The 23,904-nt window shown below is 38.7% G+C and overlaps 1 protein-coding gene across 3 annotated transcripts in view; it reads left to right on the top strand.

Annotated features, from left to right (window-relative positions):
* The window catches only part of TRAF3 (TNF receptor associated factor 3), a 117,596-nt gene that overhangs the window by 58,732 nt on the left and 34,960 nt on the right, over positions 1 to 23,904 (top strand). For all 3 annotated transcript variants that reach the window (XM_037831796.1, XM_037831799.1, XM_037831795.1), the window contains one exon: positions 14,004 to 14,130. The gene's annotated coding sequence lies outside the window, so the exon portion shown is untranslated. The remainder of the gene's footprint in view (positions 1 to 14,003; positions 14,131 to 23,904) is intronic.

The following is a 23,904-nucleotide window of genomic DNA, read 5'->3' as shown; positions in this document are numbered from 1 at the left end:
ACAGAAATAACTTAAGTGCCCATCGACCGATGAACGGTTAAATAAAATGTGGTATATACATACAGTGGAATATTATTCAACTGATAAAGTCCTGATGCATGTGACAACATGGATGAACCTTGGGGACATTATGTTGAGTGAAATAAACCAGACACAAAAGGACAAATATTGTTATGATTTCACTGATAGGAATTAATTATAATAAGAAAATTCATAGAGTTAGAAACTAGAATACAGGTTATCAGGAAGTAGAATGAGGGTAGAGAATGGGGGTTGATGCTTAATTTGTACGGAATTTCTAATTAGGTTGATTGTAAATATTTGGAAATGGATAGAGGTGATGGTGGTACTTGCTTGTGAGTATAATTAGCAGTGCTGAATTTTGTGTGTGAATGTGGCTGAAAGGGGAAGTTTGGGTTGTGTATATTACTAGAAGGAAAGACTGGACTGTTTAACACAGTGAACCCTGTTGTGGACAATGACTGTGGTTAATAATACAGGTATAGAAATGTTTTTCATATATGTTTTATGAATTATAACAAATGGACATCACTATTACAAGGTCTTAATAATAGGGTGGTATATGGGAAAAATACACCTAATGCAGGCTATGGACTACAGCTGATGGTAGTATTTCAATAACCTTCACCAGTTGTAGCAAAGGTACAACGCCAATGCAAAGCATCAGCGATAGGGGTGTTCCGGTTTGCTAATGTTGCCATTTTGCAAAACACCAGAAATGGATTGGCTTTTATAAAGGGGGTTTATTTGGTTACAAAGTTACAGTTTTAAGGCCACAAAATGTCCAATGTAAGGCATCAGCAATAGGGTACCTTCACTGGAGAAAGGCCATTGGCATTCGGAAAACCTCTGTTAGCTGGGAAGACACATGGCTGGTGCCTTGCTCCCAGGTTGCATTTCAAACTGGCGTTCTCCAAAATGTTGCTCTTGGGCATTTTGTCCTCTCTTAGCTACTGCTCCTCTTCAAAATGTCACTCTTAGCTGCTCTGAGGTCCTTCTGTCTGTGAACTCCTTTATACGGCCCCAGTGATCCTATTAACACCCACCATGAATGGATGGAGTAACACCTCCATGGAAGTTATCCAGTCACACCTTTCACTCACAGTTGATCGACTCACATCTCCATGGAAACACTCAGTCAAAGAATTCCAGTCTAACCAACATGAATACATCTGCCCCCACAAGATTGCATTAAAGAAGATGGCTTTTTCTGGAGGACATAACTTACACAAACCAGCACAGGGGTATATGGGAACATTGTATTTTTTACATGACTTGTATGTAATACCTACAACTTCTCTAATTAAAAAATAATAATTAAAAAAAACCCTGTTAGGCTAAGTAAAAGAGACCAGACACAAAATACTGTTTATTAAATGATTCTGTTTGTATAAAATGTAAACATAAATAAATCTATAAAGACAGAATTAGATTAGTGGTTCGGTAGGGCTGGGGAAGGATAGAGGGAATGTGAGGGGACTGCTAAGGGCATAAGGGGTGTGGGGTTTTCTTTTTGGAGTAATGAAAATGTTCTAAAGTTGATTGTGGTGATGAGTATACAACTCGGTGAATATAGTAAAAGCCATTGATTGTACACTTTGGATGGATTGGTATGTGAAAATATCTCAATAAAACTGCTTTTTAAAAAGTGTAGACAGTAAAATATTTTATGTTCAAAAATTGATTTTTTTTGAAACCTAAGACTTTTGATGTTGCATAACAAATCAATTTACACTTGCTGGGTAGCACTGCAGGTGTCTAGGGTAGGGGTTAAGTTCTCAGACTCTGTTTTCGCACTGCCTGGTTTCAAATCCCAGCTTGACCATTTACAGCTACGCAAAGTTCACCCTCATTTTCTCAGATTTAAAATGGGGGGGGGGAGTATAATAAGAACATCTATTACCTGGGAATGTTGTAAAGAATAAATGAGAGTGCATGTAAAATGCTTAACACATGTCTCACAATAAATATTAGCTATTAATAAATTCACTGGGTAAACTTCAGTGAATCATAGCTATATTAGGCAGAAGCCAACATGGCAGAATAGTTTATTTGAAAGGCCGATTAGATGAAAATTTCAGGGTGACATGGAAAGGTTCCACGCTTTGGTATAATGATAAGTTAAAATAATATGATCAGTTTGATGCTATGCAGGAAGGTTTGTATTGGCAGGTCTAGCAGTTTTAGCGATGTGGGAGTCATAGTTGATTATAAAGTAAATTTATTCTAGAGGGGTTATGTATATAAAGAATATTAAATTCAGAAAGATTCTAGAAATACTACCCGAGATACCGTGCATTTCCAACATGATCCTACCTAGCTGTAAAAATATGTCTGACATTTTATATTTTAGAAATTAAGTGTATATTCAGGGGTAATGGATGTTTGATCATGACTTCAGAAAATCAGTCTTAAATATTCAGGTGGATAAGACTTCAGAGAAATGGATCACAATGCCAAAAAACAAAAACAAAAATTTATTAAAATCCATTGCATTATAATTCCAAAATAAAGCTTCTTTCCCCCAAGAATAATTTTAAATATTACCCATGGGTTAGTCACTTTCACTCTTAACTAGCCCTTTTCCTCGTTTTTCAAATCCGTTTTGATAATGCTTTCAAAAGTAAGCTAAATAATTCTAGGCATCTCTTACATTATAGTAGCTAGAAATGAAGCAAATAATTATTTAAATGATTTGAGAAAATTTGTTTTGGCTTAGCCAAGGTCTTCGTTTCTTCCTTGAAGTCAGGAATGGCTTTATTTTTACAGCTAAAGGGACCCTCTTGGGTACAGCTGGTTGTGAGTGTGGTTGTTAGCCCTGAGGGAATGAGCCAACTCTGGGTACACTGAAGCTGGAATTTGAAATAATGAGAACAGGTGCTTGGTTTTAACGTGGACAAGTGCATCAGCTGGGCATAATTGATGTTTTGGGGATTTGGAGGGCTGTATGTTTGTTTCTTGTGAAGGAATCAGGTGATCACCCAGGGTTTGAATTTACACGTGTCAGAGCCATCGAGAATGCTCTGGAAGGAGCCCTGGTCCTTGAGGCCAGAGCGTCTGTCCTGGAGACCCTTGCTTTGGGCAGACTGCTAAATGCCATCGTCTTAGTTACTTGATAGCCTGGGGAGGGAATTGGGCCATGAGATAATCTTTTTAAGATAATCTAGGTGCAAATGAGATTTTATGGCATAAATCTTTTTTGATTTTTACCACATCATAAGTCATGATGATGGTGCCTTTGTTGATAGCAGAGTGATTAGGAATATGACTGCAGAGCCAGGTGGCTCTGCCACTTACTAGTGGGTACTGGGTAGTTCCTAAATCTTTGTGCTCCAGTCCCCTGTTCTATGTAATGGGCCAAAAAAGTATCTACTGAAAGAATTGTGAGGAATAAATTAATACTAATTGCAACTAGTGTTTATGAATGCTTATTGTGTGGTAGGCACTGTTCTAGGTGTTAGGAGACACATGAATCAGACACACCTGTGTCTTCAGAAAGCTCACAGTCAGGTGGGGGAGAGAGAAAGGGAGAGGAGGAAACAGAGCAAGTGCAGGTTGTAAGTGTTACTTGGTGTCCTTATGGGACCAGGGGTGAAGAGGGTGCTGAGGAGGAAGGGCCAGTTACACGGGGAGGGGGACTGTGCGAGAAGATGCCCAGACGGGGTGGGTTCAGCAGTCAGCACGTGCCTGCTGGGTGTACCTGGCACCTGCCTAGGTGCACAGTTAGTGCCATCCCTGTCCAGAGGGGCATAAACCCTAGTGAAGAACTGAGTCTAGTGGTAACTGGTAAATGTCAACATGCTTGAGTGGAGATTCTTGAAGGAGGAAGTTTAATAGATAATAGAGGGAGTGGAAGAGTAGGACCAAAGCCACAGGACTGATGGAGGGGGAAAAGGTGTGTGTGTGTGTGGGGGGGGGGCTTTGTGAATTTGAATGGCAACTTTAATTTATCTGATTGTTAAATTAATTTGAGTTTCATGAGTTCTAGATAATTTTTCATACAGATTTTAACTTTAAATATCATAGTCTTTGTTTTTTGCACTAAATTTTGATATCATTAAATTCTGATTAAGGAAAAAAGCTTTCTTTGTCATGACATGTGAAAACATTCTCCTGTACCTGTGACTTAGAAAACAAAAAAATGTTATAGATAATATGTGAGAATTTGGTTTATGTGTAGAAATTCTTTTACTCTCACATAGACATGAGATGGCCCTTTTCTATGCCTGGTGCCTTCATACCAGATTTATTAGATGGGTTTGGGAGTTGGGAATACTTAGAAAATGAACTGGCTAATTTCAGAAGGGTGGTAATCCTACAAATTCAGGAAAGGGAATTTGTTTAATTTGATTTTAATTAAACCAATGTGTTTAGAGCCTGGGCACCTATTTTCATTCGTTAGTAAACCAACCTGGTAGCAGTTGCTGCAGATGACTGTTTGTGGCATACCTTATAATGGAAACTGCTCGGTTATTACCCAGGTACTATATAATTGTGATATTGTTTGGCAGTCATGTCATCTTTGTGTGCATATATTTATTTATTTACTGTAACAAAGTTTGAATGTCCTTAGAGTACTTTCTATATACAGAGTGCTTTGTTTACTGATTTATATGCATTTGACACACATTTAATGATTGCCTCTGATAAGTATGTGTGGGAACATGTACACTTGAGACAGCTGCAAGTAGTTAGAAATAGAGCATAATGTTTCAGATGGGCACCATTTCTGCATTACTGTTGTTTTTTTAAATTATTGTACTGAAAATTTATCTTGGCCACTGAGCTTTCAGGCAGGCCCTTACTCTGCACCTGAGGCACTTGCCTCACTCATCGCGCTCTACCCCCAGACCTGACTCCCATCTTAAATGACCTGACACCTCACAAGGTGTACCAACCTTCTAAGACACAACCTCAGGGAAACCAGATACTGAATAGTTCTTCCTTCTGGGACCGGAGCCTGTTTTGGTTTCGGAAAACCTGATTGGGGTAACCAAGGAAAACCATGCCTAGATAACAGAAAACTACAATCTACACTAAGAAAAATGAATTTATGGCCCAGTCACAGGAACAAACTTACACTTCAACTGAGATACAGGAATTTAAACAACTAATACTAAGTCAATTCAAAAAGTTTAGGGAAGATATGGCAAAAGAGAGGAACCGTGTAATGAAAACAGTGGACGTACATAAAGTAGAAATTGAAAGTTCAAAAAACCAACTGACAGAATCTATGGAAATGAAAGGCACAACAGAAGAGATGAAAGACACAATGGAAACATACAACAGCAGATCTCAAGAGGCAGAAGGAAACACTCAGGAACTGGAGAACAAGGCACCTAGAAGCCTACACACAAAAGAACACATAGCGAAAAGAATGGAAAAATATGAGCAATGTCTCTGGGAACTTAAGGACAAAACAAAAAACAGGAACGTATGTATCATTGGTGTCCCAGAAGGAGAAGAGAAGGGAAAAGGGGCAGAAGCAATAATAGAGGAAATAATCAATGAAAATTTCCCATCTCTTATGAAAGACATAAAATTACAGATCCAAGAAGTACAGCATACCCCAAACAGAATAGATCTGAATAGGCCTATGCCAAGACACTTAATAATCAGATTATCAAACGTCAAAGATAAAGAGAGACTCCTGAAAGCAGCAAGAGAAAAGCAATCCATCACATACAAAGGAAGCTTGATAAGACTATGTGTGGATTTCTCAATAGAAACCATGGAGGCAAGAAGAAAGTGGGATGATATATTTAAGATACTGAAAGAGAAAAAACCGCCCACCAAGAATCCTCTATCCAGCAAAATGGTTCTTCAGATATGAGGGAGAGCTTAAAATATTCCCTGACGAAGAAGGAGAGACTTTGTGAACAAGATACCTGCTCTATAGGAAACACTAAAGGAAGCACTGCAGACAGATAGGGAAAGACAGGAGTGAGAGGTTTGGAAAACAGTTTTGGGAGATAGTAGCACAGCAATGTAAGTACACTGAATGAAGATTACTGGGAGTATGGTTGAAAGAGGAATGCTGGGATCACGTGGGACACCAGAACAAAAGACGAAGGATAAAGACTGGGACTGTGTAACTCAGTGAAACCTAGGGTGCTCAACGATTGTAATAAAAGGTACAAATATGTTTTTACGTGAGGTAGAACAAATGAATATCAACATTACAAGGTGTTAAAGATAGGGTGGGATTAGGGGGAAAATACAATCAATACAAACTAGAGACTGTAATTAACAGAAACATTGTATTATGCTTCCTTTAATATAACAAAGGCAATAGACCAAAGATAAATGCATATGGGGGAGGGGGATAGGGGAAGGGTGTGGGACTCCTGGCATTGGTGATGTTGTCTGACTCTTTATTCTACTTTAGGTTAATGCTGTCTTTCCTTTTGTTGCTTTCTAGCTGTCATTTTTTTTTCTCTCTCTCTCTCCTTTTTCTTTTGTCTCTCTGCCTCATTGATTCTTCCTTCTTTCTTGAAGAAATGGAGATGTCCTTATATAGACACTGGCAATGGTGCTGAATACATAAATACGTGACTATACAGGGAACCAACGATTGTTTCCTTAGGACGGAATGAATGATGTGTGAACAAAACATCTTAAAAGAAATGGGTTGATGAAGAAAACTTGAGGGCACTACATTGAGTGAAATAAGACAGACACATAAAGGCAAATATTGCAGGGTCTTCATGAATATGATCTAATTATAACATGTAAACTCATAAACATGAAATATAAGTTACCAGGATATAGAATGAGGCTAAAGAATGGGGAGCGATTGCTTATTATGAGCAGAATGTTCAACTAGGTGAACTTAAACATTTGGAAATGGACAGGGGTGACGGTAGCATGTTGTGAGACTAACTAACAGTGCTAAAAGTTGTGTGAAGGTGGTGAAAAGGGTAAGGTCAGAGTCACATATGTCACCAGAAGGAAGGTTGGATGTTAAAAGTTGGGAATGTATAAAACAGTGAATCTTCTGGTGGACAATGTCCATGATTAACTATACAAATATTAGAAATCTGTCTCACAAACTAGAACAAATGTATGCCACTATAACTAGAAGTTAATAATAGAGGCATATTGGAAAAAATATATACCTATTGCAAACTATATACTATAGTTAGTAGTATTTTAACATTCTTTCATCAAAAGTAACAAATGTACTATACCAAAACTATGAATCAATAATGGAGGGGGTGGGGTGGTTAGGGGTATGGGAGGATTGGAGTTTCCTTTTTTTGTCTTCATTTCTTTTCTGGAGTAATGAAAATGTTCTAAAAATAGAAAAAAAATTAATTGTGATGGATGCACAGCTGTATGATGGCACCATGGGCAATTAATTGTACACTTTGGATAGTTGTATGGTATGTGAACAATCTCAATAAAATATATATGTGTGTGTGTGTATATATGTATATAAAATGTAGGGGGAAATGTGAACATAATGAGTGAAATGAAAGATATAGGAAAGACTGAAATGAAATTATAGAAATGAAAAATACAGTATCTGAAATGAAAACTATAGTAGATAAACCACAGATTAGACACTGCAGAAGAAAAAATTAGTGAAATTGAAAACACAGTAATAGAAACTATCCAAAATACAGCACAGAGAGAAAAGAACACTGAACAAAATAACAGAGCATTTGTGTCTGTGGGACAGTAGCAGCTGCTCTAAGGCATGTATAACTGGAGTCCCAGAAGGAGAAGAGGAGGGTATTTGAAGAAATAATGGCTGGGATAATACACTTTTGATGGCTTGCATGGTGTATGAATAAAACTGTTGAAGGAAGGGAGGGAGGGAGGCTAGAAGTTTCTGAATGTGATAAATCACAAAGCTCATACAACTCCAGACAGAGTAAAATAAAGAAGAACATACTGAGTTGCCTCATTTCCAAATTGCTAAAATAAACAGTGTTAAAGAGAGAAAATCTTTAAAAGCAGACAGAAGAAAAGAAGTCACATTACAGAGGAATAAAGATAAGGACAGTTTCAGGTGAGAACCTGTGCAACTAGAGGTAGTGAAGAGACATTAAAGTACTGAAGAAAGAAAATACCTGTTGGATTAGAATTCTGTACCCAGCAAAAATATCTTTCAGAAATGGTGAAATTAAGAATTTTATAGGCCAAGAAAAGCTGAGAAAATTTATTTCCAGCAGAACTGCACTACAAAAAAAAAAAATTAAAGGGGGTTCAGATAGAAGGAAAATGATATCACATGGAAATTTACATCTATGAAAAGGAATTAAAAGAATCATAAATGGTAAATGGGTAAATATTTTTAATTTTAATTTCTATTTTTAAATTTGGGTATTGGGGGGAGACCAAGATGGCTGATAAGGGACAGGCCAGGGTCACTTCTCTCCCAGAAAATCAGGAGTCAGGTAGATACTGTCTGCAACAATGGATCTGGGGCTCTGGAGACCAGGGGGAGTGCTCTATAACACCCAGGCAAGCGTGACAAAGAGACAGGGAAGCTGTGGTGAGAGATGGTGACTAAACCCCCTCAGCCCTGGCTCTTGGCACCCATCTCCACTCTCTGGGCAGAAAACGTCAGGGTATCTGGTTCCCGGTGGGTGGACAGCTGCAGACTGAGAGGGCCGTAGATGTCCACACCCCCAAGAACAGTATGGGACATGGTCTAGCACTGTGCTAGCTTTTGACCAGAAAATTTGGAGTGCAGGGACGTGGGGTTTCAACCCGCTCTGCCTGGTGTGGCTGTATCATTGTCTGAAGTTGGCAGGGAGCTAAGAGCCCGCCTTCTGAGGGCTGATGGGAATAGGTTGCCGAAGACGCCATCTGCTAGTAGGTGAGGAAAGTGCACCTCCAGGAAGACTTCTAAAAGGCCATATGCTGGGCAGGCCAGGAAAGTGCAACTAGGGGAGTGGAATTAAAGGCCTTTAGGCATCTTTACCTGCCCTTCTCCCTGGGGCCATGTGGAACTGGTGTGTGGCCCCTTCATGGGTCCCTGGCCAAGCTCTGGTTAGATAATATGAACCAGGTGTCAAAAACATGCATTAACACAAATTCTGTCAATGACAAAAGCTTTGATGAGAGAGAATCCAACCTTTAGAGTAAACTCACCAAGTTAATCCAATGGCCAGACAGCTGCAAAAAAATAAGCCACATTAAGAAACAGAAAGATATGGCCCAGCCAAAAGAGAAAATCAAAAATTCAAAGGAGATACAGAATCTAGAACAACTTATCAAAGATGTTCAAACAAATGTCCTAAACCAATTCAGCAAGGTGGCTAAAGAGAAAGGAAATTAAAAAGACATTGGGTGAGCATAAAGAAGAATTAGAAGGCATGCAAAGAAAAATAATAGATCTTATGGGAATGAAAGGCACAACAAATGAAATTTAAAATGCACTAGACAAACACAGCAGCAGATTTGAACAGGCAAAAGAAAGGATCAGCAAACTAAGAGACAGAGCATCCCAATTTGAACAGACAGAAAAGAACAGGAAAAATTGAACAGAATCTCTGGGAACTGATTGAGAAAAGAAGTGCACAAACATTCTTGTCCTGGGTATCCCAGAAGAAGAGAAGGGAAAAGGGACGGAAGGAATATTTGAGGAAATAATGGCCGAGAGCTTCCCAGCTTTTATGAAAGGCATTGATATCCAGGTCCAAGAAGTGCAATGTATGCCAAACTGAATATATCCTAATAGGACTACTGCAAGACACATACTAGTCAGAATGTCAGATGCAAAAGATGAGGAGAGAATTCTGAAAGCAGCAAGAGAAAAGTGATTCATTACATATAAGAAATGTCCAGTAAGACCAGGTTCCGATATCTCATCAGAAACCATGGAAGCGAGAAGGCAGTGATATGATGTATTCAAGATACTGAAAGAGAAAACTTGCCAGCCCCAAATTCTCCATCTGTCAAAACTGTCCTTCAGAAATGAGGGAGAGTTTAATATATTCACAGGTAAGCAGAAGCTGAGAGAGTTTGTTAACAGGAGGCCTACCCTTCAAGAAATACTAAAGGGAGTCCTGCAGGCTGAAAGGAAAGGACAGGAGAGAGAGGCCTGGAGGAGAGTGTAGAAATGAAGGTTATCAATAAGGGTAACTAAAAGAGTAAAAATAGAGGCAAAAATGAGATATGAAATATAAAAACCAAAGGATAGAATGGTTGAAGTAAATACTGCTTTTACAGTAATAACAGTGAATGTTAATGGATTAAATTCCCCCAATCAAAAGACACAGACTGGCAGAATAGATTTTAAAAATATGAGCCATCTATATGCTGTCTACAAGAGACTCACCTCAGACCCAAGGAAACAAGTTGTAAGCGAAAAAGATATTCCACATAAACAGTATCTAAAAAAGGGCTGGGGTAGTTATACTAATATCAGACAAAATAGACTTTAAAGGCAAAGCTGTTACAAGAGATAAAGAAAGACATTATATATTAATAAAAGGGGCAATCCACCAAGAAGAAATAACAATCATAACTATATGCATCTAACCTGCCCCAAAATACAGGACACAAACACTCGAAAAACTGAAGGGAGAGATAGACATATCTACAATAATTGTTGGAAACTTCAGTACACCACTTATATCAACAGATAAAACCTCTAGACAGAGGATCAATAAGGAAATAGAGAACTTGAATAATTTGATGAATGAACTAGACCTAACAGACATATACAGAACAATGCCCCCCACAACAGCAGGACATCCATTCTTCCCAAGTGGTCATGGGTCATTCTCCAGGACAGACCACATGTTGGATCACAAAATAGGTCTTAATAAATTTAAAAAGATTGAAATTTTGCAAAGCACTTTCTTTGCTCACAATGGAATGAAGCTGGAAGTCAACAACTGGTGGAGGACTGGAACACACACATTTATGGAGGTTAACACACTTTCAAACAATCAGTGGGTCAAAGAAGAAATTGCAAGGGAAATCAGTAAATATCTCGAGATGAATGAAAACAAGACCACAACATATCAAAACTTATGGGATGCATTGAAGGTAGTGTGGAGAGGGAAATTTATAGCCCTAGATGTCTACATTAAAGAGGAAGAAAGAACTAAAATCAAAGACCTAACTACACGCCTGGAGGAAATGGAAAAAGAACAATAAACTAATGCCAAAGCAAGCAGAAAGAAAGAACAAAGAATAGAGCAGAAATAAGTGAAATTGAGAACAACAAAAAAATAGAATTAGCAAAACCAAAAAAGCTGGTTCTTAGAAAAGATCAACAAAATTGACAAGAACTTAGGTAGACTAACAGAAAAAAAGAGAGAAGGTGCAAATAAATAAAATAAAAAACAAGAGGGAGGACATTACTACTGACCCCAAAGAAATAAAAAGGATCATAAGAGGATACTATGAACAACTGTATGCCAACAAACCAGAAAACTTAGGTGAAATGGAAAATTTTCTAGAAACACATGAACAATCCACACTGACTCCAGAAGAAATAGAATGTCTTGACAAACCAGTCACAACTAAAGAGATTGAAACAGTCATCAAAAAACTCCCAATAAAGAAAAGCCCAGGACCAGAAGGCTTTACAGGTGAATTCTACTGAAAATTCCAGGAAGAATTAATACCAATCCTGCTCAAACTCTTCCAGAAAATTGAAGCGGAAGAATCCTACTTAACTCACTCTGTGAAGCCAACATCACCCTAATACCAAAACCGGATAAAGACACTACAAGAAAGGAAAATTACAGACCAGTCTCTCTAATGACTACAGATGCAAAAATCCTCATCAAAATCCTTGCAAACTGAATCCAACTGCGCATTAGAAGAATTATAAACCATGATCAAATGGGTTTTATCCCAAGTATGCAAGGGTGGTTCTGCAGAAGAAAACAAATCAATGTGATACATTACATTAACAGATCGAAGAAGAACCTCATGATCATCTCGATCGATGCAGAAAAAGCATTTGACAAAATTCAGCATCCCTTCTTGATGAAAACACTTTGGAAGATAGGAATAGAAGGGAACTTTCTCAACACGATAAGGGGCCTCTTTGAAAAATCCGCAGCTAACATCATACTCATGGTGAAAGACTGAAAGGTTTTCTGTTGAGATCAGGAACAAGACAAGGATGCCCATTGTCACCACTGCTAGTCAACATCGTGCTAGATGTTCTAGCCAGAGCAATTAGGCAAGAAAAAGAAAAAAAAGGCATCCAAATAGAAGAGGAGTAAGTAAAACTTTCACTATTTGCAGGTGATATGATCCTTTACCTAGAAAGTCTACCGAACTGGGACAGAGCAATCTCTTCAACAAATGGTGCTGGGAGAACTGGATATCCACATGCAAAAGAATAAAAGGAGATCCCTATCTTACATCTTATACAAAAATTAAAATGAACCAAAGACCTAAGTATAAAAGCCAGAACTCCTAGAAGAAAATGTAGGGGTGCATCTTCAAGATCTTGTGGTAGGAGGTGATTTAGACTTTACACCCAAAGCACAAGCAACAAAAAAAAAAGTAGATAAATGGGACAGCGTCAAAATTGATTACTTTTGTGCTTCAAAGGACCTTGTCAAAAGGGTGAAAGGCAGCCTGCTCAATGGGAGAAAATATTTGGAAACCACATATCTGATAAGGGTTTACTATCCAGGATGTGTAAAGAGATCCTACAACTCAACAATTAAAAGACCAACAATCCAATTTATAATGGGCGAAAGACTTGAATATGCATTTTTCCAAAGAGGTTATACAGATGGCTACAAAGCACATGAAAACATGGTCAACATCATGAGCCATGAGGGAAACACAAATCAAAACTATAATGAGATATCATTTCACACCTACTAGAATTGCCACAATTAAAAAAACAGAGAACTGCAAGTGTTGGAGAGGATGTGGGGAAATAGGAACACTCATTCACTGCTGGCGGGAGCCACTGTGGAAGACAGTTTGGTGGCTCCCCAGGAAGCTAAGTATAGAAAGGCCATATGATCTGGCAATCCTGCTACTAGGTATATATTCAGAAGACAGCAGGGACTCGAACAGACATTTGCACATCAATGTTCATAGTGGCATTAGTCACAGTTGCCAAAAGATGGAAACAACCCAGGTATCCATCAACGGATGAATGGATGAATAAAATGTGGTATATACCTGCAATAGGATATTATGCAGCTATAAGAGAAATGAAGTCATGACACATGTGACTACATGGATGAACCTTGAGGACACTATGTTGAATGAAGTAAGTCGATAGGGAGCTGATGTAACTTGTGCAGAATATATAAGACTGATTGTAAATGTTTATAAATAGATGGAGGCTAAGGGAGCACATTGTGGGTTTAACTAACAGCAGTGATATGCGGGTGCGATTGTGGTTGAAAGGGGGCGTTTAGGGTCATGTATGTCACTAGAAGGAAAGCCAGAGGATGAATCATGGGACTGTATAACACAGTGAACCCTCTTCAGGGTGAAAATATTCTAGAACAGAGGGTGATGAATGCATAACTGTGAATATATTGGAAGACATTGTACACTTTAAATGGATCGTATGGCGTGTGAATTTATCTCAATAAAATGGTGTTAAAAAAAATGTATTGTGGGATTTATACTTGAAGAGGAAAATTAAAGGCAAAAATAGCCCAGCAGATGAGAGGGGAGAAATGGAAGTATAATGTTACAAGGTTCTATATGTGAGGTGGTATAATGTTGTTTGACAGTAAACTGTGATAAGTTAAAGATGCATATTGTATCCTGGAAAATATCTGGTCAGGGAAAAAGAGAAAAATTAATTGCCAGTGTCAGGAATGAAAAAGGGAATATTGCTACAATTCCTATAGACATTGAAAGAATACTAAGGGATATTCTGAATAATTTTATGCTGATAAATTCGCAACTTAAACAAAATGAACAGATTCCTCGAAAAACACAAACCACCAAAGTTCACTATTTTAAAAACTTAAAAAATTTTCCAGATAAGCAGTTGACCAAGTATTATGTTTATTTCTTAGATAAGGGACTACACTCCACTACATTATTTGAAGGAGGGAAGGATTGGCACTGCTTTGCTTCTGTTGGTATTGAAGACTCACTCCCTGATCAAGTTTGATCTCTCTTCTTACAACATATGACACACAGGTATGTCACTATACAGTTATAATTTGCATGAATTTCCTCCTTAAACTGTTACATGTTTGCTTTGCATAAAAAATAATTAACTTCAAAAACACTGAGCTTACTTAGTTTTGGTTTTCACGATTTCAATCTTCAACAGATGTATCTGAGGCTCTTCTATGTACGTAACACTGTATTTGGGTTTGCATCTGACCTTATTTTTATTTTCATATTTTCAGTCAGTGTTAAACTTTGAGAATAAAGGACATTACCGGTGACCCAGTATCGTTAACATGTTTTTGAAACTGCAGCGGAGCGGCCTGCACCTGCTTCTCGGCCACCCTCTGAGGCCCCGTCCTCCCGTCCCTGCTCAGTGCCACCGCGGTCAGGGCACCGACAGGGTGGGGCTGGCCTCGACCAAGCACTGTGGCTCCTAAAACAAGAACTGTTTGCTCCTTAACTGTCTTTCTCTGGGAGTTTGAAGGGAAACAAAATGCTCTGTGTTTTAATCTCTTTGTGATTGAGTAGCATTTTGTATTTGAAATTTAGAACTCTCTAATATGTTAGAACATTAAAATGAATGTAAAATGGGTTTGAAATGTTTACATGCAAAGTGAGATTTACTATACAGCCATTTTTATTTTGGTCAATTGAAAAATATCCAGAGAACTGCTTTTAAAAATTTCATCTATAATAAGTAAAAGAAAGAAAAAAAAATTCATCTGTAATCACAGTGCCATCACATTTCATCCAGTTTTCCCCAGTAGTCTCGGTATATTTTACAGTTTGTTTGGAACACTGTCCAAACAATTGCAGTTGGTTGAGATGTCTCCTAAGGATAGAGATTCCAGCTCCCTGTCCTTTTTCCCTTGAATTCTGTCTGTAGGTCAGCTCCTGCCTCTAAACAATGGGTAGGAATGTGGAGTCTGCAAGAGTTTGGGAAGAAGAACAAAGATAAGAGCCAACATTTTTCAAAGTCTTATGTTTCATTCTAAAAAGGTATTTAAACATTGTAATCCACTCCTTAGTACACCCATGTTTTATGCCTTTCACTCATATCTTCAAGTGAATTTGATGCCCCGGGAAAATAAACCTGATCACACGGACTGTGTCCTGCCCCCTTCTGTAGCTAGGGCCCTCAAGGCCAGCCTGGCGAGCTGGGACCCAGCAGCTGAGTGTGGGACCCCCACCCTGGGCTTCTCGCCCTCCTCCCTTTCCAGGAGGAGCCCTCTGGCCCTGGCCAGAAGCAGGCACAGCATCGGAGCATGTAATCGGGGTTGAATGAATCCTTTCAGAAAACCCTAAATCACATCAACCCGGGGAGGTAGGCAGCGCTGTCTTTTCCCGAAGGTTTTAAGACCAGGTCTTCTACTGTGGTTTAATTAGGTTCTTTTCTGGTTATCTGCCTGTCTCTTTCTGTCTGCCCATCTCCTTCACGCGCACGCATGTGCGTGCGCGCGCGCACACACACACACATCTACCTCTGAGTGGGCCTTTTAGTGTACGATCGTGATCTGCAGTTTTGTTTGGAAGGGAAGCCGGCCTCCTGTCTCTGGTCTCCCCTCATGGTAGCCTTGGCCTCTCCCGTGACTGAGTGTCTGGCATCAGGTATCTGGAAAAGAGTCAGTGTGTAGAAAGGGATGCATAAACAGGGATTCCCAGAAAACGCTTTTATAAACAGGGCACACCTGTTTGTTTACGCCATCCTGCCTTCACTCGGCTCCCCTGGATGTCCTGCCCAGGCTGGGGTTTAGTCTGTGTTTCTACAGGTGCTTATGTTTAGTCTTTCTTGTTGGCAGGAGCCATGTTCTTTATCTGAGGCTTCCCTTTTTTGGTTTTCCCCGGGCTTTCCAGCTCTTGGAACACCCTTTTGTCAGCAGATGTGCTTTCATTTCCAGTTTCTAATCACTTAAAATGTGGCTCAACTTGAATGACAGAGGTTTGGAGCATGAAAGAAACCATTAGAGGAGTGGTGGAGGCCGGTGGAAAGGGTTCCAGCGCAGCTCTGCTGTGCTTCTAAATGCAGAGGTGCCTCAGCTGTGCGAGCGAGCCTTGACGAGTAGCCGCCTGCCAACATTTTATCAGCTGTCTTCTCAAATAATTAAATAAGAGATTTCTTCCCTTTGAATAAAAATATGGCCTCAAAATATAATAAACTCATGCCTAAAATGTAACAGACCATAAATAATGTGATAATACAGTAATAATTCTACTAAAGGAAACTGAGGATCGGAGTACGAGAGCCAAGAGCGCCGGGCTTTGTGGCGGCCCTGTGCCCGGCTGTGCTGGCCTGGGGCTGACCGGTCCAAGGCCACTGCTCTGGGACATTTCTGATCTTGGCTCCTCCAAGTACAGCGGGTTGGGTGTCGTCTCTTAGTCACAGTTTCCCTTCATTGTGTTTCCTTTGCACTCTGTTGGCTCAGTCTGTCTGTTGTTACTGTTCGGCAGTAAATATTCCTTTTTGTGTGTGGCGGCACATGCCGTCTTCCCAAACGCCTTGGCAGAACGCGCTGGGGAGCAGAGGCTTTGGCGGGGCCCTGCTGGGGCCCTGTTGCCGCCCCGCGTGTGACCCCTGCCGGGCTAACCGGGGGCCTGTGAGCCTCCACTGTGCGTCTCTGCGTGAGGCTGTTAAATGTTGTCAGCAAGGCCCTAAGAGCTGCCTCCTCACCATCTCTTTAAGGCATTTGAGTTAATTTGCGTAATTTTTCTTCATCAACACAAAAATTATAAATGCTGTGGAATTTCATTAAATTTGATGCATCTACATTTTAGGATAAAGGTAGAATTTCACTATTTAAAAACTCATAAATAAAATAAAGCTGTTATATTTAAATCAAGAAATCTGCTCAAAGGTTTCCACGATTTTCAGATATTCCAAAGACGTGCCTCTGCTAATTTATTCCCTCTTCTGGCGATCAGCCTCCGTGTGGGACACGAGTTCCCGACCCTTCGGAGCTGGGTGTGGAAGACCAGCTGTGGTCACAGATGAGAAGCTGCTGTCAGATGTTTTAGGGACATTCAGCCTGCTGGCATTCTTGCTGTTAGTTTTATGTCTGTTTTAGAGAACTGTGATAAGAGCTGAGGAATTTTGTACGTATGATGGTTTTTAGTTTGTGGGCTTTGGCGGGTGGTCTTTCCTTTTGGAATTGAGGCTGACGTTTCCCCACTTGCCTGGGGCCAGGAAGCGGCTGACTCCAGTGGCCCCTTTGTGTGTGCCACAGTCGGGCTGCCCCAGGTTTGATTTCAGCCATTATCCACTCTGCCACTTCACTTTTCCACATTTCTCTGCGTTAAGTTTAAAACATTATCCCTTCAAGTTTAGCTTTTCATTGCCTTCTAATAGCTTTATTCCTCTCCATTCTTAATTTTCCTAGTAAAATACTGAGTTATGACAATATGAAATCATATCACATTGGGCACAAATGTGCTGGTCAATTTTTTTTCTATTATTATTGTTCTGAGTTTGGGGAGGGGTGTTACCTGGCTGTATACAATGAGAGGGATCTGTATGTTTAACTCCCTGATTAGATTTTTTTGTTTTCATTTTTTAAAAATAATAAACTTTTATTGATAAAGTTCACAAAACATAAAATAGCATTAAAAATTTTAACCATTTTGAAATGTACAATTCACTGGTCTCTGGTATATTCACAGTGTTGCACAACCACCACCACTATCAAATTCCAAAACATTTTCATCACCCCAAATGAAATCCTGTACTCACTGAGTACTTATTGCCCATTCCCTCTTCACCTTAGCCCCTGCAACTTTTCTGTTTCTATGGAAGTATATAAGATGTGGCCTTTTGTGTCTGCTTTCTTTTGCTCAGCATTCATGTTGTAGCATGTGTCGGTACTTTGTTACTTTTTATGGCTGAATAACATTCCATCATATAGATAAACTACATTTTGTTTATGTACTCATCAGCTGATGGACATTTGGGTGGGTTCCACCTTTTGGCTATTATGAATAATGCTGCTGTAAACTCCTGGGCTTAAGTTATTTTATTTTATTATTTTATTTTATTTTATCTTTTTACTACCACTGGCAAAAAAAGAATAGCCATTTATTCAAGTAGATACAGAACACTTGTTTGTTCAAATTTTAATACTGTTTTACTTGTTTTCTGTTTGTGAAACAATTCCTGTTATAATATTTTTATAACCAAAAATTTCAACTGATTACAGATTTATTTAATATTCACTTGTCAACTGTTAGATCCCAGAAGAAGAAACTAACATGTAAAAGGAGTTTCTAACTCAGGGGCCCCACAGCTTATCTCACAAGAAAACAGGTGCCCCATAGAATAAAGAATGAGGCTGTTCAAGGCCGTCCCAGTGGCCCCTCAAAGGCGGGTAAGCCAAGGTCAGAGATGCTCATAAAATAAACAACCAAGAAGGCCTGCTCTCCCCAGTTAGATAACACAGCTGCTTTCCTAAAAAGAGTATTGTCTCAGAATTCTACCAACCAATCAGCCCAAAACTAGATAAGCACTCACCCAATCGAGGCACAGAACATCACAGCAGACGCCCTACCCAACGTGGGTTCCTTTTTTCCCTTAAAGAATGCTGCTCTCAGATAGAGAGCGGAGCCGTTATCTTCTTCTTCTCTTCTGCTGGCTCCCACCTGCTTTCTTCCTCTAATAAATCTTAAACTTTATACTTAAACTTTGACTCACTGCATTGTATGAATTCTTGAACGGCTCCGAACCTAACATCAACCACACAGTTGATAATCTTGAGGGGAAAATATATCAAAGGCATATATACAATTAATAGAAGTTCTTATAATACATGTAGCACAGAAGATACATTTTATTTATTACTTTTTACATATTCTAAAGACATTCAAATGAAGATAAATTGATTCAAACTGGTTCATAAATGATTCTGATGGTTGAGGTCTTTCATTTTATTTTTTTGTGATAAGAAAATCCAAATTATTAATGTTGAATTTCTCATCATATATTCATCTAAAAATACAGTTTAAAAAACTTGTAAAGGAAGATTGTAGATTGGTTAATCTGAGTGTTTTACAGTGGCTTATTATCTGATTAATTGACTGCTTGGGTTTATCTGCTAGAGAAGGGAAAAAATTTTGGAGAAAATTCTCTCAGTTATTTAGTTCTGGTAAAGAAACAAAATGAAAACAAAAAGAAAGAATAGTTGCAAAGCTATACTATTTCTGGCCTAGTTGGTTACGTCTTGATGAACATTTGAAGCATTTTCTTTTCCATAAAGGTAAAAATCTGAAAAGCACATTTGGTGTTTTTTCCCCAAAATATAGATTTTATAAATATATATACCTGTAATATATAGAAAGCTGAAATTATGTAAAACCAGTAAATGAACACCACAGTAGAGTAAGGGGGTGCAGTAGATAGATTACGACATGTCCCCACAGCAGTTCTGGGGCTCCCTTCTCCCTTTACCTACTTCATGATTTTATAGTCACATCTAAGTACTCTCAAGCCTGAAATAAAGGCACTGCTGACATCAATTAGAGCAAAAAGCTCAGATATGTCTTTGATTAAAAATAAAATGCTTTAAATGAGTAGATGAAAATGCAAAAGGGCACATTTTTTCAACTCATTCCAGTGTCAAAGAGTAACCAAAAACTCTAAATATACAAATGCAGCCTGGAAACATTTTAGTGCAAATATGAAAAGTAACAGTGCAATTTAAATTATTTAAATAAAGTATTGTGAGGATAGGGATTGTTCTGTGAAGTTTCCCTAGGGACAATAAATGTAATGGCATCTGGTGCAATGTCTTGTTACAACTTTTAAAAATCAAGAAGACAAATTTAGAGGTGAAAACTCACTATGTATTTCTTTATTATTCTAACTTATAATAAGGGAAAACTAAAAGGGCTATTTGTGGAAGATCAAAATATTTTCTTGGATTTGTTGATGGGGGTCAAAATAATGTGAGTTCTGAAGTCTGCACACACAGTGCTGATGTTAAATTGCTTAAAAGCTAGTGCCCCTAGAAACACCAGTTTTCAACTTGAGGCTTCATCAGAAGGGCTCATTGTCATTGTAGTGTGCTTAAGTTTTTGTTTGATATTTTAAGGAAATACCAAACTGATTTCTGCAGTGGCTGTATCATTTTACATTTCCACTAGCACTATGTGAGGGTTCTGGTTCCTCCACATCCTTGCCAACACTTGTTATTTTTCTTTAAAAAAAATTATAGCCATCCTAGTGGGTATAAAGTGCTGTTTCATTGTGGTTTTGACTTGCCTTTCTCTAATGATGAATGAGATTTAGCATCTTTCCATGTGCTTATTGACCATTTTTATATCTTCTTTGGAGGAATGTTTATTCAAATCCTTTGCCCAGTTTTTAATTGAGTTGTTTATATTTTTGTTGAGTTATGTGTTCTTTATATTATCTGAATATGCGACCCTTAGAAATGAATGATTTGCAAGTATTTTCTCCCATTCTATGAATTGTCTTTTCACTTTCTAGATCATGTCCTTTGATGCACAAAAGTTTTTATTTTTGCTGAAGCCTTATTGTTTTTTTTCTTTTGTTGCTTGCTTTGGGTTTGGTTTGCTCTTTTTAGTATCTTGAGGTAGAAGGTTAGGTTACTGAGATTTATAGAGAGATGTTTCTTTTTTAATGTAGTTATTTACAGCAATATGTTCTCTGAGCACTGCTTTCACTGCATTGCATAAGTTTTGGTGTGTAGTGTTTGCATTTTTGTTTATCTCAAAGTACTTTCTAATTTCCTTTGTGCTTTCTTCTTTGATCCATTTAGGAGTGTGTTGTTTAATTTCCACATTTTTGCAGATTTTCGAGTTTCCTTCTGTTACTGATTTCTGATTTCATTCCATTGTGGTTGGAGGATCTTTTTGTATTATTTCATTCTTTTAAAATTTATTGAGACTTGTTTTGTAGTCTAGACTTGTTTTGTAGCCTAACTGTGGTCTATCCTGGGGAATGTTCCATGTTCACTTGAGAGGAATGTATATTCTGCTGTTGTCACATGAAATGTTCTATAGGAGTCTGATAGATCTAGTTGGTTTATAGTATTTTTCAAGCCTTCTATTTCCTTAATGATTTTTTGTCTAGTTCTTCTATCCATTATTGAATATAAAGTATTAAAGTCCCCCAACTATTATTGTTGAATTGTCTATTTATTCCTGCAGTTCTGTCAGTTTTTGCTTCATGTATTTAGGGGCTCTGTGGTTGGGTGCATATATTTTTATAATTATTATATCTTCTTGGTGGAGTGACCCTAATATCATTATATAATGTCCTTCTTATCTCTTGTAACCAATTTTTTCTCATATTAGCATAGGCACTTTAGCTCTCTTTTGGCTCCTGTTTGCATAAAATATCTTTTCTCTTCTTTTACTTTCAATCTGTTTGTGTCTTTGTATCTAAAGTGAGTCTGTTGTAGACAGCACATAGTCAGATCATGATTTTTTAATCCACTCTGCCAATCTCTGCCTTTTAATTGGGGAGTTTAATCCATTTACATTTAATATAACTAGTGCTAAGTAAGGACTTCTGCCATTTTGCCATATGTTTGCTATGACTTTTATGTTTTTTGCTCCTCAGATCCTCTATTACAGCCTTCTTTTGTGTTAAATTTATATTTTCCAGTGTTCCATTTTAGTTCCCTTGTTTCTTTTATTTATATATTTTGAGTCATTTCCTTAGTTGTTGCCCTGTGGACTACCATTGGCATCTTAATTTGTAAAAATCTAGTTTGGATTCATACCAACTTAATTTCCATCATGTATAAAAACTTTGCTCCTATATGTCTCTGTCCCCTCTCTCCCTTTATGCTGTTATTATCACATATTACATCTTTATACATTGTTTGCAGATTAACTTAGATTTATAATTATTGTTTTATATAGTTGTCTTTCAAATCAGATAGGAAAAAAAGGAGTTACAAACGAAAAAATACATTAATACTGACTTTTGTATTTGCCTACATAGTTGCTTACCTTTACTGGTGTTCTTTATTTCTTTATTTTAGTTACTGTCTAGGGTCCTCTCAATTCATTCTGAAGGACTCCCTTTAGCATTTCTGTAGGATATTTCTACCCTACAAGAGGGTAATCCCCTCTGTTTATTTATCTGGGAATGTCTTAATTTCTCCTCCATTTTTGAAGGTTGGTTTTGCTGATGTAGAATTCTTGGTTGATGGTGTTTTCCTTTCAGCACTTTGACTGTGTCATTCCAGTGCCTCCTGGCCTGCATGGGTTCTGATGAAAAACCATGTATTGATCTTTTTGAGGTCCTCTCTTATGTGATGTGTTGCCTCTCCCGCCGCTTTCAGGATTCTCTCTTCGTATTTGTCTTGTGAGAGTTTGATTATAATGTGGCTCTCTTGCAGTCTATCCAACTTGAAGCTCATTGAGTTTCTTGGATTTGCAGATTTATGTTTTTCATTAAATTTGGGGAGTGTTTGGCCATGATATCCTCAGGTACTGTTTTTGCACCTTTCTTTTTCTGCTCTCCTTATGGGGCTCCCACTGTGCATGTGTTAGTGTGCTTGATAGTGCCCAGAGGTCCCCAAGCCCTGTTCATTTATTCTTGTCTGTTTTTCTGTTTCTCAGGCTGGAGAATCTCTGTTGCTCTGTCTTCAAATTCACTGATGCTTTCTTCTGCCTGCTCAAATCTGCCCTGGAGCCCCTTTAGTGAATATTTAATTTCAGTTATCCTACTTCTCAACTCTGATCTATGTGTTACCTTTGTATAATTTCTATCTCTGTTTAGTGAGGCATCATACTCATGGTTTCCTTTAGTTCTTTGGATGCATTTAAGGTAGCTGATTTAAAGTTTTTGTCTAGTAGACCTAACACCTGGGCTTCCTCAGGGATGATAGAAATTGAACAAATAGGATAAACTGCCCTTGTTTTCTGTGTATGGGCTGTACTTTGCTTATTTTCATACCTTGTAATTTTTTGTTCAGAACTGGACATTTTAAATATCACACCGTGGCAACCCTGGGCGTCAGGCTCCCCCCTCTCCAGGTCTTGTTGTTGCTTATAGTCATAGTTGTTGTTTGCTTGTTTAGTGACTTTTCTGAACTAATTTTACAAAGTCAGTATTCTCTTTTGTGTGACAGAAATTTCCCTAAATGCCTGGAACCGACCCATTCCTGCAGCCGTCTTTGCAGATGGGCTGTGTGTTACATGCCTCTGCGCTCAGATGGGTACTTCAGGGTTCTGGAGGCGAAGCCTGGAGGCCAGCTGGAGTGGGGGATCCGGTCGTTGGAGCTTTCCAGCCCTCACTCCCCAAAGCTTCTCATTAACTAAAGCTTTGGGTTAGTCTGCTGTTTGCCCCAGGCAGCAGTGACTAACACATTCACCTGTAAATGTTTTAACAAATGCCACCCCCCCCTTGGCCACCTTGGCTCTGGAGAGCTCTGAGTCTGGTGAGATGGGGGCAGGCCCTTGGAGCGGGCCCTCTGGGGAGCCAGCGGACAGGCCAGGACAGCCGCACGTTACCTTGCGAATGGGCCTGTCCCGTTCCCCTGGTGCCCGCACCTCCACTCGGAGTGTGGCTGTTTGTCTTAAAGCCCACCTCCAAGCTAGGCAGTGGGGAAGGGATCACAGTAAGTTAAAATGCCACAGAACTTGCTGCTCTTACCAAGATTCAACTGGTTTTTCTTGGTTGAATTTGGTTAGTTTCCAGAATTCTGAAAAAGTTGATTCTGAGTTTTTTGTTGCTTTTACAGAGGGACTGACTTTTGGCATGCCTTCCTAACCATTTTGTTGACATCACTCACTACCATGTTCCTAATATTGTGATCAATTTTGCATGTGCCTAAT

The sequence above is a fragment of the Choloepus didactylus genome, chromosome 4, assembly GCF_015220235.1.
Source record: "Choloepus didactylus isolate mChoDid1 chromosome 4, mChoDid1.pri, whole genome shotgun sequence".
Classification (NCBI taxonomy): domain Eukaryota; kingdom Metazoa; phylum Chordata; class Mammalia; order Pilosa; family Megalonychidae; genus Choloepus; species Choloepus didactylus.
The sequence above is the reverse complement of the archived record's forward strand: the minus strand, read 5'-3'. Positions and strand labels throughout refer to the sequence as shown.